The following is a 17,854-nucleotide window of genomic DNA, read 5'->3' as shown; positions in this document are numbered from 1 at the left end:
TTACGGAGCGTAACAGGCGTGGTATGGTTGATTGTTTTGATTGGAATTGGCTTCATCGTCGGATTGAAGCTAAACAGCGCAACCATGTTCACAAGGGAGACAGTCACGGGATTACAACGAGTTTGGACGTGTACCGCACGCGTTGGTTGCTTCAGAAACGTGAAGGAGTTAAACAAAGATTTTATGCGCGTATCCAGACGCGTGAAGGAGAAGAAAAAGGAAGAACATATTCCCGAGAATATTTTCTTTTCTTCCGGAGTTATGAGGATTATTTGGAGTGATGGGGTGATATTTGAAGGCCTCTGTGGGTATATATAGGCTTATGGTATCACATAGAAGGGGGGCGGAGAGTTTGGGGTCGAGAGGAGAGATCAGGAGGCGAGAATCAAGAGTTTTTAGAACTCTATTTCTGCTGCTGCACCAAGAACACGAAGAAAAAAAGACCACCAGAGGCAGTCGTTTATGAACAGTGACAACGATAGCCACGTGAGGGTCGCAGAGATACAACAACATCAGTTCTCTTTTATCGTTCTTTGTAGCAGTGTTTTGCAACAATTATAAACGTTGCAAACACCCGATTTTCATCATTTTCTCCATTTCATCATTTGTAAACCTATTTTGAGCAATGAAATCAACTTTTTAGCCTGTTTCCAACATCATGATGAGCTAAACCCAATCCTTGGGGATATGGAGGAAGCCGTTGTTTCGGTAAAAGTGATATATTTCTATTAATTAATTGCAACAACTCTATTATGATTTTTGCATTGAACTAAAAATCGTTTTTATGATTTTGATTAGTTAGGTGCATTTTCTCTTGATAGAATATGCTTGCTTTAGGGTTTTGATATTCTATGCTTGGATTAACATCTATTCTTTTTGAAATTTACATGTCTAGGAAATACTATTAGAATCAATTTGAATGTTGAGTTGCATAATTATTGTTTTATTAAATCACTAATATCAACCAATGGTGGAATCCTACCCCTATTCTCTCCATAATTTTCACAACATCTTTTTAATTTAGTTCGCTATTTTTATTTATTGAAAAAATCTAAAAATCCGCTTTCGCAAGTCTTGAACGAATCATATTACTACAACAACTTTGAAAACACATCATATTTTTGGTGCCGCCGACGCGGACTTGTCTTTAGGCTAGAGTTTTTTAGATTTTTCTTTTTAGGTTTTTATTTTATTTGTTCTTCTTTACGTTTTTGGTTTTTTGTCTTTTTTTTACAGAATTCGGAATTTGGAGCGAAAGAAAATTTTGCCAAAGCTTTTGGTGAATACTTAAAGACTTCGAGTGAAAGACAAAGCGAAAGGAGTGAAAGAAGAAGATTTTTTTTTATTTTATAAAAAAGAGAGGAAAAAAAAGGACATTTTTATTTTTGTAGATTTTTTTTTTAGACTTTCTTTTTCTTTTTCACTTTATATTTTTTTTTGGACTTTGGACTTTAAATTCTGGGACATTATCTTTTTAAAACTTTACGGAAGGGTAGTTTATATATAAACTGTTTGCAGAGAAGGACGGTGATTACAATATCACCTCGACCCCTCGGGTTCGTACACGACATAGGAGTCGTGGCCTGAGTCGACTACAAAGGTTCATCCCTGTCTGGTACGGGAGGTAAGTTTGTCGAAACACTCGTGAATCCCCTGTCAGCAAGTTACTGTCTTCCTTCGTATGCATATATGTTGAGTACTTGAAAACGGCTGCTTTAATTTCCTAGTAAAGGGAAAGGATTGGCCATACAAGATAAGGGTTCGGATTTCATCACCGTTCTCTTCTTGTCCGCCTTAGGAAAACGACACCAAACGCGAACCTAAGCCTAAAATTTTGACTAGAACGAGACCGATAGGGTAACGAGCTTAATAGGAAAGTCATTCGAAAAATATTAGTTACTCTTTTAAGCGTACTTCGAAGTTCTTGACGGTTTCTGTAAGTTGAATGCGTGACTGCGCCGCCTTGTAATACCGGTGAGGCCTTGGGTATTAATGCTCCACCGAGCTTCCCTCGCCTCTATTCAACTTACTTTTGACTCGGCTTGATTCCAGAGGGGTTTGCTTAAATTGTAACGAATTCCCGTTCGAAGGATTAGAAGATGGTCTAGAAACAATCTAAGTGGATCCATCATGCTTTTTGTTTGCTAGAAATCAGTAGGTTTGCTGTGGTGGAGTCATCCTTGTTTGTGTTTGCATAGAACATCCCTTTCGTTTTAGGACTTTTCTTTTTGATTTTGTTTTTCTAGTGTATGCCCGAAGTTTTTAGACGGGCTTGGAAAAGAAACACTCTAGGTTCTTTGATTAGTGACAAAACTAGTAGTTCTTCTTGTGAAGGCGGGGAGCTCGAAGACTCTTCTTTTGAGAGCCCCGTTTTTGGAAACTTCAGTTTTGATAATCTGTCTCTTCGTGAGGAAAGTACCCCTAGTAATCTTAGTCCTTTGGTAGTGCCAGAAATGGCAACTTTGAAAGCTATGCTAAACCCAACTAGGACCTCTCGTCTGTCTTATATCAAGTTAGCTGAAACCGATGCAAATTATGAACTGAAACCTGGGACTTTACAGATGTTCTCAATGTTTTTAGGGAAGGAGAATGAGAACCCCTATTTTCATGTTAGGGAATTTGAGGAAGTTTGTAGTACTCTGAAAATTAAAAACCTAAGTGATGATGCGTTGAAACTTAGGTTATTCCCCTTTTCCTTAAAAGATAAAGCCAAATCTTGGCTGTATAGTTTGGACTCTGAGTCAATTGAAACCTATGACCAACTTACTTCCGCCTTTATACATAAGTTTTTCCCAAGGCATAAAACATCGTCTATTAGGACACAAATATGTACTTTTGCCCAACAAGAGGGAGAATCTTTATATAGGTACTTAGAAAGGTTCAATGACTTGATATCTCAATGTCCTCATCATGGTTTGGAGAAGGTTAGGTTAGTTCAGATCCTCTACGAGGGTTTAGATTATTCAATAACAACCATGGTTGAGTCCTTATGCACAGGTGGGTTTGAGAATAAAACTGTTGATGAAGCGATGACATTTTTGAATGAAATCGCCGATAAGACCCAACAATGAGAAAATAGTAGGGAACCTCAGAAAACAATTCTTCTAGGTAGAGGAAATGTTAATAGGATAGAAGGATCTTATGAGTCAGATGCCAAAATAGCAGTTATAGCCAAAAGGTTAGAAGCCTTAGAATTAGGTCATTCTAGTGGTATTAGTGGAAGAAATGAGCCTTTTTGGGAAGGCCATGATATTGAAGAGCAAGACAATGATCTTTATAACAACACTAGGTTTGATAACCGACAGAAGTTTGACCCATATTCAGAAACTTATAACCCTGGCTGGAGAAACCATCCAAACCTTTCTTGGTCCAAGGGCCAGAATCAAGGTCAGTCTAGTAATGCTCAGGTTCCCCCAGGTTTTGTCTATACTAAGAATCCTTCAGCTCCGACACAGTTTCAGATCCATTCAGGTAAGAAAATCATGAGTTTAGAAGAGTCTCTTGCCTTGTTAACTCGGAACAGTTTAGAATTTCAGCAATCGGTTGCACAAGGATTAGATGAAAATAAAAAGATGGTACAAGCTAACTCTCAGGCTATTTCCGAGTTGAAAACCCAGGTTAGTCAGATAAATGAGACATTAAGAGAAAAGGGAAAGTTTCCTAGTCAAACACAACCCAACCCTAGGGGAGTCCATCAAATATCTTTAGCTGGTGAGAAATCATCAAACCATGTGAACTCGATAACAACCCTTAGGAGTGGTAAAACGGTAGACAATAAGGTAGCCATGCCTAGTGGACATACTGTAGTTGCACCTTCTACTTCCCAAGAGGATCCCGTAGACGAGGAAACTGAAACAGTCTCTAAGGATTCCCAAGAAATTCCTGATAGGTCTACCTTTGTGCCTAGAGCCCCATATCCACATTTGTTATCCCCAACAAAGAAGGAGTAGACTTTCAACGAGATAATGGAAACATTTAAGTTGGTGAACATCAACATTCCACTATTAGAAGCAATTAGGAAGATGCCTGCTTATGCCAAGTTCCTTAAAGATCTTTGTACACGAAAGCGTAAGCTTAATGTCCATAAGAAATCTTTTTTAGCTGGTCAGGTAAGTTCCATTCTTCTGAACCAAACACCCCCTAAGTATAAGGATCCTGGATGCCCCACCATATCTTCTGCGTTTGGTAATCACATGGTCGATAAAGCTTTACTTGACTTAGGATCTAGTGTTAACTTACTCCCGTATCATGTATACACCCAGCTGGGTCTTGGTAAGTTGAAACCGATTAAAATGATACTACAATTAGTTGATAGGTATGTCAAAGTCGTGGTGTCATAGAGGATGTTATGATTGAGGTTGATAAGTTTATTTATCCTGTGGATTTCGTTGTTCTAGACACCCATCCTGTTGAGGACCCAAGTCGTCAAATCCCAGTGATTTTAGGTCGCCCATTTTTAGCCACAGCTAACGCTGTCATCAACTGTAGGACTGGGATTATGAACATATCCTTTGGTAATATGACCACTGAACTAAATGTATTTAATGTTACTAGACAACCTTCTGAGAACGATGATTTAGAAGAAGTGAATATGATTAGCACTTTAGTTCAAGATTTGGTTCAGGATAATTGGCTTAACACTTTACTGGTAGATTCTTTAGATGATTTTGAGGAAACCATTCCCTTAGATCAGATATGTGATCAATCTTTAGAAGAATCTCTTGAGTATTTTAAAGATTCTATGGAGCCAAAAATTCAGGCAATAGTTTTAGATTTTTATGAGAATAATGATGACCCTAAGTTTGGGGGTAGAGAACTAGAAGAATATCTTGAGTATTTTAAGGACTCTGAAGATCCGGAAATTCAAGAAATAGTTAGAGGTTTGTCTGTGAACCCTAAGTTTGGGGTAGTGATGGTTCTTGTGATTGTATCGTATCCCTAATTAGAGTCCCTAACTTGGGACTCGAGCCTTGTACATCTGAGATATTACTTGAGTCTTTTCAGACTCCGCAACCCGATCCTCCTGATACTGTCCAGGAGGTAACCCAGGTATTAGAGACCCGTTTTTCAGATGAATCTATTTATCGAGACACACATATGAAGTTCAATTACGCGTCGCAGATAAACCCAGTTATCTTGACAGAAACCTTAGATGAGGACGTGCTTCTTCTTTTCATTTTTATGAATCAGTGCAGTTGTCTCATACTGGTGTCAGTTCTATTTGGTCTTATGGACCCACAATTGTTTCGATTATTGATATATGACTTTGGAAGGTTACAATCCTTTTTGAGGTATTTGATGTCTAGCTAATGACTTTAAATTTAGCATTTCCTGGGAGGTACTCATGCTTACGGTAATATCCTTCCTTATTTCTTTTTCCATCCATCAAGTGGTAACAGTTTCTTATTGTTCATTTCATCTTTAGAACATTGAGGACAATGTTAGATTTAAGTTTGGGGGTGGGGAATAAACTTTTTGTGAGCTCTTAGCTGCAACAAATAAACTGCAGAGCTTAGAAATTTATGCTTATTAAGGTTGGCACTAACCAATCTAAGTGGATGGGAACAGCTTGGTTGTAGGAGTTGAGGAACCAATCTGATTAGATGGAAACATCTAAAGAGTCTATTCATAAAAGCACAAAGCTCGGGTGTTAGAATTAAAACAAAAAAACACGGTAGTTTCGCCATATCTCGTTGAATCTTAATCCTTCTATTTTTATTTTTTAAGTGATTTGGTGGGGCACACGATTCAAGTTGTTACCTTTGCTAGGGTGAAATAGAGTGATTGAGATCCCAGCAAAAAAAAAAAAAAAAAAACAGACCATTAGACCAACCGGAATAAATTCAATAAAGTCGACCACTGGTGCCCTTGTATATGCCAGTTGTGTTGACCTAGAGTTAGGTTTATCGACCACTGGTCCCCTTGTATATGCTAGTTGTGTTGATATTAGTCAGACCGGTATCTCAGTCCATTAGGATAGGTTCACCTTGGCAGAGGCCTTCAGACAGATATGGGAAACACCGTTCACTTTTAACCATCTCTTTATCCATCTTCTTAATCTTTCCATGTGATTGGTTGACTCCGGTTATGATGTCTAGAAACTATCTGAGTAGAGCTTTGTCACTTATATATGAATTATAGTATGTTGAGTGCAAACTCGTGTACATCAATTGGAAATTCGCATCAGGGTACTTCCTCCTATAGTCAATGTTTGTATGCCAACCAAGGAGATTCTTTAGTGCCTTCCAAGGTTCTGCGTAGATACCTAGGGTCTGGAGTAATGGTTTTGTGGGTACACCTCTGGTAAACCCTCCGGAGACAACACTCCGCCGCTAGGGACACCTAGCGGTTTAACGGCTTGCTGCACGTGCTAAGTGTAGTCATTTTTATTTTCTATATTAGATTTGCTCGAGTACTAGCAAATAATAAGTTTGGGGGTATTTGATAGACGCATTTATGTGTCTAATTTGTCCTCAATGTTCCGTATTATTAGTACACGATTTCGTTCATATTATGGTTTTTTGTGCATTTGTAGGTATTTTTTGGAAAATAAATATTGTTGGAAAATTCGGCTCGAAAAGTTGCGCGGAGCACCCCGGAGGACAATTGCTATATGGACCCCCATTTTTTCTAAGTGTCAGCCACGGCTATATGTATCCCATTTTTGTCCACAGCACCCTTCGCCCTCGTTTGAATTAATTTTTTGGCAGGAAATATTTTTTTTCACCTGCAACATATTCTTCTTCGGATTTGGAGGAGCTGCAGTGAGACTCAATGGCTGAATTTGCACGGGATGACTTTACGGAGCGTAACAGGCGTGGTATGGTTGATTGTTTCGATTGGAATTGGCTGCATCGTCGGATTGAAGCTAAACAGGGCAACCGTGTTCACAAGGGAGACAGTCACGGGATTACAGCGAGTTTGGACGTGTACCGCACGCGTTGGTTGCTTCAGAAACGTGAAGGAGTTAAACAAAGATTCTATGCACGTATCCATATGCGTGCAGGAGAAGAAAAAGGGAAGAAAATATTCCCGAGAATATTTTCTTTGCTTCCGGAGTTATGAGGATTATTTGGAGTAATGGGGTGATATTCGAAGGTCTCTGTGGGTATATATAGGCTTATGGTATCACATAGAAGGGGGACTGAGAGTTTGGGGTCTAGAGGAGAGCTCAGGAGGCGAGAATCAAGAGTTTTCAGAACTCTGTTTCTGCTGCTGCACCAAGAACACGAAGAACAAAAGACCACCAGAGGCAGTCGTTTATGAACAGTGACAACGACAGTCACGTGAGGGTCGCAGAGATACAACAACAACAGTTCTCTTTTATCGTTCTTTGTAACAGTGTTTTTCAACAATTATAAACGTTGCAAACACCCGATTTTCATCATTTTCTCCATTTCATCATTAGTAAACCTACTTTGAGCAATGAAATCAACTTTTTAGCCTGTTTCCAACATCATGATGAGCTAAACCCAATCCTTGGGGCTATGGAGGAAGCCGTTGTTTTGGTAAAAGTGATATATTTCTATTAATTAATTGCAACAACTCTATTATGATTTTTGCATTGAACTAAAAATCGTTTTTATGATTTTGATAAGTTAGGTGTATTTTCTCTTGATAGAATATGCTTGCTTTAGGGTTTTGATATTCTATGCTTGGATTAACATCTATTCTTTTGGAAATCTACATGTCTAGGAAATACTATAAGAATCAATTTGAATGTTGAGTTGCATAATTATTGTTTTATTAAATCACTAATATCAATCAATGGTGGAATCCTATCCCTATTCTCTCCATAATTTTCATAAGTCTAAAAAAATCTTTTAGTTCGCTATTTTTATTTATTCAAAAAATATAAAAATCCGCTTTCACAAGTCTTGAACGAATCATATTACTACAACAACTTTGAAAACACATCAACCCCCAAACCTGAATTTTTTTCGTCCACGAGTAAAACAAAGGCTAAGAAAAGTTCTAGGAGAAATTATAAGCTCAGATTCCATGAAAGTCATACCTGCATTCAGTTTTAGCTCACAACAATTGGATATGTTAATCTAGCTTTCAAAAGCACAATTCTAGCACTGAAACAACTAAGGACATGTGATAAGAGTATAAAGTATATCTGCCTTAGACATGCATAGAGAATGATTTACTCTAGGAAGTTATGACTGTCAATTACTAAGATAGTTTTTAGGCTAAGAACTGAATTCAAAGACAAGCTAGTTGTCCGGCTTTACGAGAATTGTGAATGTTCACCTAAGAGTTAGTGATATGTCAGTTTACCCGCGTTGTACATCGATGGCTACACCCTCCTTGCAACATATAACAACATATTACATTGACTACTCTCATTTTGAGGTAAGAGAGAAACTTTAACTCTGAAACAGAACACAACAGACAGTGGATACTTTTTCTCTTTTTTTTTTTTTCATGACTTTTTTCAACTGAATTTTCTTTTCTTTCTGAATTTTCTGATGACTTTACACAAGACACAACAAACTTTACACAAAAACAGAAAAAAATAGATTACATGACACTTTTAGCAAGAGGCAGCCCTTTTGGATACCCCGGTCAAATTCAATGGTTGTTATTCATAACGTGTCCTCCAACTTCTATCCCAACCAACCAAAGAACAAGCTAGTCGAGTCCCATTCAGTATTCTAGATGATTGGTAGCCTACTTAACCTATGAAACACCGACGCTATACACACTTGGTTGATCGTGCATGTGCAAATTTCTGAATCACATGTGAATTGTGCTAGAATCAGGGGTGCCTCATCATCTAGACTAAGAATCCTAAGATTTCATACATGCACAGGTATCACAAATCAAAGTAAATGAGCTCACTTTTTCATTTTTTTCATTTTTTTTTAAATATATTGCAGAGTTCAGTTTCAAAATATAATACAGTGACAGTCGATGGTATCTACTTTTCACCCCCAAACCGACACTAAACATTGTCCTCGATTTTTATATAGATGAGCAAAATTGTACTACAACATACCAAGAGAACCATGCTGAGCAGAGCAAAAGGAAAGAGGTTACCAGATGTCAGCGAAAGCAAGATTAGAACTCCGTTATTCAACGCTAGAACCCAAGGAAATCAGCTGATAGTCACATTGGATTAGCACATTTAACAGAAAAAGAAAAATCAAACTAACTCAAAAAAGAGATAGTGAACCTACTGGATTATATACAAAGATAATTCACCATATATATACATCCTAAAGAGTTGAGGATCAACCCAAAAGATGGAACGCAGAAACACCAACAACCTTACACATATGTAACATGAGAGTGAAAGTAAGGCTGCATATGTAAACGAGTTACCCCCAAACCAGAGGTTGTCAACAAGTGTGTTTTTGAACACAAAATCTTGCAATTTTAGGGGTGCATCATGCACAAAGTCTAATTCAAAATGGATTTTGCTAGGGACAGGCAGACATACACATTCAAACTGTGGCTCCTTAAACACATTATATTTGGATGCAAAATGGTTCAAAAGAACTTGAGAAGCACACAGATCTAAACTAACGCTTGGAGTTGTCCACAAAGTGGGTTTGACAACCTCTCGGCCGACATTAAGACAATCATGTTGTGACTTGAGAAGGGAATCAGATCCGTCTAAGTTATTTTCATCTGTATCATAACACGATTCAACTCTCCCTAAGTCAGAAACAAGCACAATATCATGCTCATGTTCATTGAACAAATTAACAAGACCAAAATCATATTCATGATTATCTAAAGCACCCAAATTAGTATCAGAACAAGCAGTATATTGCGACCTAGGCAGGGAATCAGACACATCAAATATATTTTCATGCATAAGATCATTAGTGTCAACAGACAATTCAACATTTCCTAAGTCAGGCACAAGTTGTGTTTTATGCTTTCCTTCACATAACAGTTGCACAAGCCCCATATCAGCATCCAAATCATTCGGATATTGTATTCGATGAATATCAATATTAGAAGAAACATTATCAATTCAGGTTTCTACACTATGGTCTAGCATTTCAGAATTACAAGACTCTGAAATTTCATTTTCAGAGTTAAAGAACTCCTCTAAGATTGTATCATCATCATCATCATCATCACAAATACATGAAAATCCTACTTTGTCAAGACCATTAGTGTTTTCCGCCCATACATTTGCCTCTAAAATAGGTGAATATGGATTGACATTTTCAGCAATAGGGTATGAAACACTATATTCAGAATTAAGATCATTGGGAAAAACAAACATTTCACATTTATAGTCAACATGCTTATCACTTCTTTCATTTTCATTTAGTACAGTGACAACTTGACTCACTGCAGGTTGCAAACCTTGCGTAGGGTCATCAGTACATGAAATATTCAGATTGTTTCTCCTTCCTAGTTCACAAGTTCATGAGTATGGGTTATTCTCATGCATTTGATGGGAAGTATTGGCACAATGCAATTTAGACTGCTTAATGGCATGCAATTCAGATCACTTCTCAATCAAATGGCCTAAGCTATCACACAATATGCAAAAAGAGAATTCAGTCTGGCTATATAACTTGGGTGCATCAGAATTTTTATTTGTGCACCTTTCTAGAGCTTCAACTCTCCTAATTAAGAATTCTATATTTGTATCAGAGTCAAACTCGACATCTGACTCATGAAAATCACCCATATCATGTGACATTGTCCTAGTTTCCCTATAGGATTCCCACTAATGGGTTTTCTCTGCAACTTCAGCTAGAAATGTCCATGCTTCATCCACAGTTTTGTCAATGAAATCACCATTACACAAAGACTCAACCATGGCTCGAGAATTAAAGTCTAAGCCTTCATAAATAATTGCGACCAGTCTCCACTTCTCAAATCCATGGTGAGGACACTCAAACAACAAATCATTAAACCGTTCAAAATAATGAAAAAGTGTATCTCCATGTAACTGGACAAAACAATTAATACTTTGACGAATGTTGATGGTTCTATGATATGAAAGAACTTTTTGAAAATATTGTTGTGAGTTGGTCCCAAGTGGTGATTGACTGTGTTCTCAAACTGTAATACCATGATTTAGCCCTTTCTTTTAAAGAAAATGTAAACATACGAAATTTTAGAGAGTCCTCGGACATATTTTCAAATTGCATAGTCTGGAAAATTTGCTCAAACTCTCTTACATGATGATAGGGGTTTTCAGCATCAACCCCTTGAAATATCGGAAGCATTTGTATCATGCTTGAATCCAATTCAAATGGTCCATCGGTCTGGGGTAAGACAATGCATGAGGACAAACTTAATCTCGCAGGATACATGTAATCCTGGAGACTACGGGGTTGATTCAATTCTTCACACATTGTCTCCTTTGGTCAGGGATGTCTACAGGGCTGTTCACTACCACGATGGGTATTTCAACAATTTCTTCTTGATTTATTCTGACAAGTCGATTTGTTTGGTCTCGGAAAGACACACTCATAGCCTAATAGACAAACTAGTCACATGTTATAGAGACCAGAACAATTGCATAATCCTAGGTGTGAGATGATGCTTACAAGAACGGTAACAGATTCGGAGATGCAAGCACACAGACACAGGCTTAGCACAGCGAAATAACAAGTTCAGAGAGCAAATAATGTACTCAACTATCACAGAATCATGTTTTTGGGAATCAAAAGCTAGTTCTCGGATTTGTGCACACAGATTCAAAATGTTATACTGCTTAGAAAAGAAGCAATGCACAGAGCAGGGAAAGAGGGAGGTATCTAGATTGTGCAAGCATACATACAGTTGTCAAAACTTCATAAGTTGACTGTTGGACAGAAAGCCAACAATTCACACAGATATCACAGAATTAAGCTCATGGTATCAGGGTTGTCAATCATGAATGAGCACAGTTTCAGCAGTCACGGCAGTTATTTAAGACAGATTTCGAGTTTGAGAATACATTACCGCCAGTATAAAACTGGGTTTGGGCACTATAATAAATTGTGTTCTGCTGCTACTCCTCTTTTTTCTTGACTTGCTTCTCAGCTTCACAAGTACCTGGTTGCTCGAAAGGAGTTATCAGTTCCCAGAATTGTGCAAATAAAACAAAGAAACAAGGGCAATAGTCATTTATCACTGATAGTTAACAACTTAGAATGCTAGGACATGAACTGTACTGAGGGATTAACTGAAGTTTTACAGCTTATGACAGGGCAGCACTGCAAGTATAGACAAGCTCCAAAAGGGCCAAGGAGAACAGATGAAATGCAAATGGTTGATATATACAGGATGCTGACAAATTCTACTTGAAGATGCAATATGAAAAGCTAAAAATTAAGTTACAATGATGCTTACAACTACTGAAACAATCTAAGTGGTCTGGAAAATTTCAGAATCAATGATGCAATGACCTACAAACCAAAAGAGTTAAAAGCAACTGAAAGATGGCGCAACTAAGAACCAACAACTGCAATATATGAGGACAAAAAGAGATGCAAGATGAACAGATAAGCTAAAAGGAACTTAGCTATTATGCGAGAATGCTTAACAGGTATCTTACAGGGAAACCGTGAGAATGAAACACAGGGTACAACTAGATCTACAGAAATGATTTAAGTAAAATTGGGAGCTACAGTTTCAAAACATTCTTAAATGCAACTTACAACAACTACAGATGCTATATCCTACAGGTTGAAAGAGTTATAACCCACTGAAAATTTAACACATATACAAACTAAACCACAGTATGCATTAGACGCAGATTAAACTGACTCGAACAGATGCAGGACAATGATAGTAAACAAAAAGAATGAAAAGATGCAGTTTATGAGAATGACTGAAATTCAAAATTACAGCTACAGCTACAAAAATGGCACACGTTACACTAAGTTACATTACAAGATAATGATGCAAAGTCGCCGAATCTTAACAAAAGAATTGAAAGAATGCAGATGAATGAAGAGCTACAGCTAAGTTATACTACAACAATAAAAGTAAAATCTAAGGAAGCATGTATACAGCCTACAGATGCAGAAAACTTTAGTTAGATTTGATTTACAAATATGGTAAAAGACAATGATTTAGATGTCCTAACTGAGATGCAATTATGCAACTGACAAAGGAATGATTACGACTATAGTTACCACAGCGACTTAAGAAGCTACAGGTGATCACAGAAAATTAACAAACTACAAAATGGAATGACATACAGCTTTCAATATAACAAGATGCATGTGCAAATGGACTAACTAAGCTATGATACAGCAGCAAAAATACAGATGTTTGTAAACTATTAAATGGAGAAAATAGCAGATGACTTAATATGCTACACAGAATACAGAGCTAGCATTATTTTTTTTATTATTTTTGTTTTTTTTTTTTTTAAAAAAACAATGATGCAAGTAAACTATCTAAAAGAAAAATAAAACAAAAAGATGCAGCTAATTTAACAATGGACTAATTGAGGATAGATAGCTAGATCTACAGAGCTACTACTACAGAGGATTATATATACAGATGGCTTGAAAACACAATCTAAGTTATGCTAATGACAGAAAGAACAATGGATTAACAACTTTTACAACTACAGCTAAGATGTTACAGGATAAGCTACACATTTTAACCTAACTTAAAGTGCAAAGAATTTTATTTATTTTATTTATTTATTTTTAACTAAAACAAAAGCTGAAATGAGAACCAGTTACACAATGTAAACTAAGCTACAGGACAGCTAGATGCAAAGACAGTTGTAACTTCGGAACAACAAACTACCTCTTGTTGTCATGCTACTGGTGAAGCCGCCTATTCGGAGAGGAGAATAACCTAATTAGGTGAAATTTCTTACGGCCGCTCGGTTTAAAGTCTTCTTTGGGATTGAGAAGATCTAGTCAGTACCGTTGGTGGGATTTCATTGATTTGATTGACTAACGATGGTTGAAATTTGATTGCACCTAGTTTGTTTATGCTTGAGAATCTTCTCTTCTGATATAAGATTCAGTCAAACTAGTTCAGAGTTTCGACAGGGATCTTTAGATTGTTGTTAGTTCTAAAGACGATCTTGTGATAATCCATTGTTAACAGACTACGTTCTGTGCGTGATTGATCACAAGAGATTCAAGTGATTGTGTGCAGGTGTTTATTGAATATCTAAGAAGATTTGAAGATGAAGAAGATATTGAAGATTTCTGATTTGTGAGTTCATAATCTTTGGTGTGCACAATACTTATTTCGGTAAAAAGAGGATTGGTAGGACTTAAGTGATACCTACAATTATACTAACCGCAAGTGCACGGTGTCAACAATATAAATAGGGAAAATATGGATCGATCCCACAGAGACTAGGGCGATGTAGAGTTGATTCTAAGGTCTTTCTATACTGATTCAAATGAGAAGTAACAACAGGGGGTTTTCTTTGCGTCGATACGACAAAGTGATGATGATTATACAAAAGAAATAAGATTACAGAGCAATAAATGGTAAACTAGGGCTTCGAATCCACCTCATAAATGCATAAAAATCCCTGATTTGATATACTAGCTCTCCCTTCAATCAAGGAGCTATAGAATTTCTAGCCTCAAACTATCTTGAAGATGTGATATAATCACTAACAAAGATGATGATTTAATCTCAGCAAAAGATGTCAATCCCTAGTATCACTTGTCTTTCTAAGGCACAAGAAATCATAGATTGAACTAAATTTTTTTACATAGGATTGAATATTGACAAAGAGTTAATCCAACTACCTAGGATGGTTGACATACAAGGTGAAAGCAATTTTCCAAAATTCAGAAACTAATCATGCTTTTCATTGAAATCCCATAGAGAAGAACAAGTAAAATCACTAAGGAATTCTAATTATTAAAGGGGTTTCATCTCTACCCTAGCAGAGATTTTTAGAACATCAGAAGATTGAAATTAAATCCTAAATATTACTACTACAGCTTGCACCGCCTAGTCCGGGCTTGGCTTCAAAATATCCCTGCTTCCCCAATTTATACAAAATCTTCAAGTCTAACAATCCCCCTAGTCAACAAATACAATTAGAAAATTAGGGATTTGATTTCTTGGAACTCACCACTGATAGAGTACTCTTTTTATCTTTCACAACCACAACCTTATCTTCACTGGATTGCTGATGTTGATGGTGTTTGAAGGAACAACAATTTCAGACCTAGCTTTTCAATTCATTCACTCTTGAGAACCAATTTAGCCGACCTATTCTTTCTCACATATTAATTACTGATTCTAGGTCTAGCTTGATTGATTTGTGAAACATGGAAATAGGGTATAGAGAAGATACAACCTCTTAGGGTTAGGCTCTGGTTTAGGTGTTCGAGTAGATGGATGGAGATGTTTTTGGGAGAGAGATGATGTGGTGTCAGGTGTGATGGTTCTGATGTGAAATGGTAAAGTGGGAGTCAAAAATAGAGAATACACAGTAGAGGGATCGGGTTAACAGACAGATAAAATGGATAAGAAACAGCCTCTTTTCTCACGCGTGGAAGCCTTGGTTTTGGTGTTGGTGAAGTCATCAAGGGCATGTTTGGTTGCTTACTTTAGTTTTGAGTAGATATGATTTAATGGCACACCTTTCCTTGGATATTAACTGTGCTAGCCTCTTTGCCATTTAATCTTCACTTGAGTCAGTAGCAAGACCAACTTCTCATACTTTATCTACACCAGCCCCCAGTCTTTGGTTCACCATTTAGTATCAGTACCTACACCACAACGCAAAAATGAGATTATTCCGACAATATTACCCGCTAATGAACATATGCACCAAAATACAAGATTTGATATAAAATGAGATCTTATAACACTTGGGATGTGATAAAAGACAACAAAATGGCCTAGAAATATGCATTATTAGGCACTGATCAATGATCCAATTAATAATCGATTTTATCCTTGTGATAGAATTATATTGATTAATTGAGTAGATCGGCATCAACACACTTCTTTGGATTAAGAGTGTTGATCGCAAAATCTTAACGATTACTTTGGTAATTGAACATAAGATAGATCTAAGGACCTGACGAAGGAGTTTATGTTAAGATAAACAGAAGAGCCTTTTTCCGATTCATATCACTTGGTTGAAGAGAGTTGATACCAAACAGATTTGTTGTTCCTTTACTGTTTGGAATACGAACCAAAGGAATTGATCCAAGTACGTGACTTATTTATAAGTTGGAGGCGTGGAAATACAAACGGAACAAGGTGAACTACAGGTTTAGTTGCTTGGTCTCAACTATACGAAGTTGGTGTAATTTTGTGTAGCGGCTTAATCCTGAGAGTATTCAATTCTGTACTAGGTCCCAGGGTTTTTCTGCATTTGCGGTTTTCCTCGTTAACAAAATCTTGCCGTGTCATTTACTTTATTTTCCGCATTATAATTGTTTTATTATAATTAAAGTAAATCACACAAACGTTAATTCCTATTTACTTGATAAGTGAATCCTATTGTGTTTGGTTAAGTCCGAACCTTTTTATCAAGTAAACATACTTCGTTGTTGTATTTTCTCGATCTCATATCCATAGACGATCACACGAAGTGTGAACCGATTAGTTGTATTGTCTCGACTCAGTCTATAGACAATCACTTTCGGAGAAATGACTTATATGTAAGAAAAGTTTTAGATTGAGGTATATTTGGGTATCCTCGTCTTTTCAATAACAAACAGAAGTAAATATGTTCCCAAAAATAAATAACAAACAGAATTAAGAGAAAGATAAAACCACCGAAAGGTGTTGGGCACGCATTTGTTGCCTCGTTAAAAATCTTGAAAAGAAATCTCATAGGGATAAAACCTTAACGAAGGAAAAGAGCACAACACGATAGGTCTTAAAGAAGACCCTGAAACTAAAATTGCAAAGATAGCACACACATTTATAATTCTTCGTTAAACTAGGAAGCATCCGTTCTCCATCGGTACCCAATGAGTAGTCTTCTAATATTGGCAGTATGTATTGATTCCCAAACAAGTTTTGAAGATATAGAGTCTTAGATCGCGATAAAACTATCAAGATGGATTATTAATCCCTTTTACCACGAACAACTCTGATAAAAGTGTAACGACGGCCTATACAAGAAAGAGATCTCTTCTTTATGATTGAGGACGACGGTTAAGTTTTCGCCACAATCGAAGATTTTAATGGTGAAAATTTCATCTCTGAAAAAATACAACCATATAAAACATAGCTAGTATTGATTTCAACATCATGTTGTTTCACAGGACTCTTCAATTTCCTATTCCAAGAAGAAGCACAAAAGTAGGTTAAATTACATACTAACATTACAGACACAATATATGTTAAGAGGAAAAGCTAATGAATAGAAAATAACTAGTAAATAAGACTAACACCAACACGAAATTAACCTAATTAGAAACTATAACTAAAAGATGGAAAAAACTGTTCAAGATGAGGGCAGATTAAAAAGCTTAGTCTATTTTCCAGAACTCAACTAATATTCCAGGGGTCAAAATTGTATGTAACCTCAAGAAGAGAGAAGGAAGGGCAAATAACACAAAGAGAAAAACTAGAGACAACTAATAACTTAGTGGTTAGAGAAGCTAAGGTATTTAATAGATGCTACGCAATTGTAAAAGCTAGTGAACCTGAATGACATGCATCATATACAAAGTGGAATAAATTAACAATTGAAAGGAAAAAAAAAAGTGGAAGAAAAAGGCCCATGAGTTGCCAAACCAACTTGCAATTCTATCTAGGCACTTGATTCCTAAACTTGGCGCAAAAAGATTAGAAAAAACTCAAGAAAACTAGAACACTAGAAACAATGAGGGTAAATAGAGATGTCAAGGTTACTTTGGATGGACTTACCTGTGGAGTTAGTTGGATTAGTGGTGCTAGGTTTCAAAATTGAGGTTATGTT

The sequence above is a fragment of the Papaver somniferum genome, unplaced genomic scaffold (genome assembly GCF_003573695.1).
Source record: "Papaver somniferum cultivar HN1 unplaced genomic scaffold, ASM357369v1 unplaced-scaffold_137, whole genome shotgun sequence".
NCBI lineage: Eukaryota > Viridiplantae > Streptophyta > Magnoliopsida > Ranunculales > Papaveraceae > Papaver > Papaver somniferum.
This window is presented reverse-complemented; position numbering follows the sequence as displayed.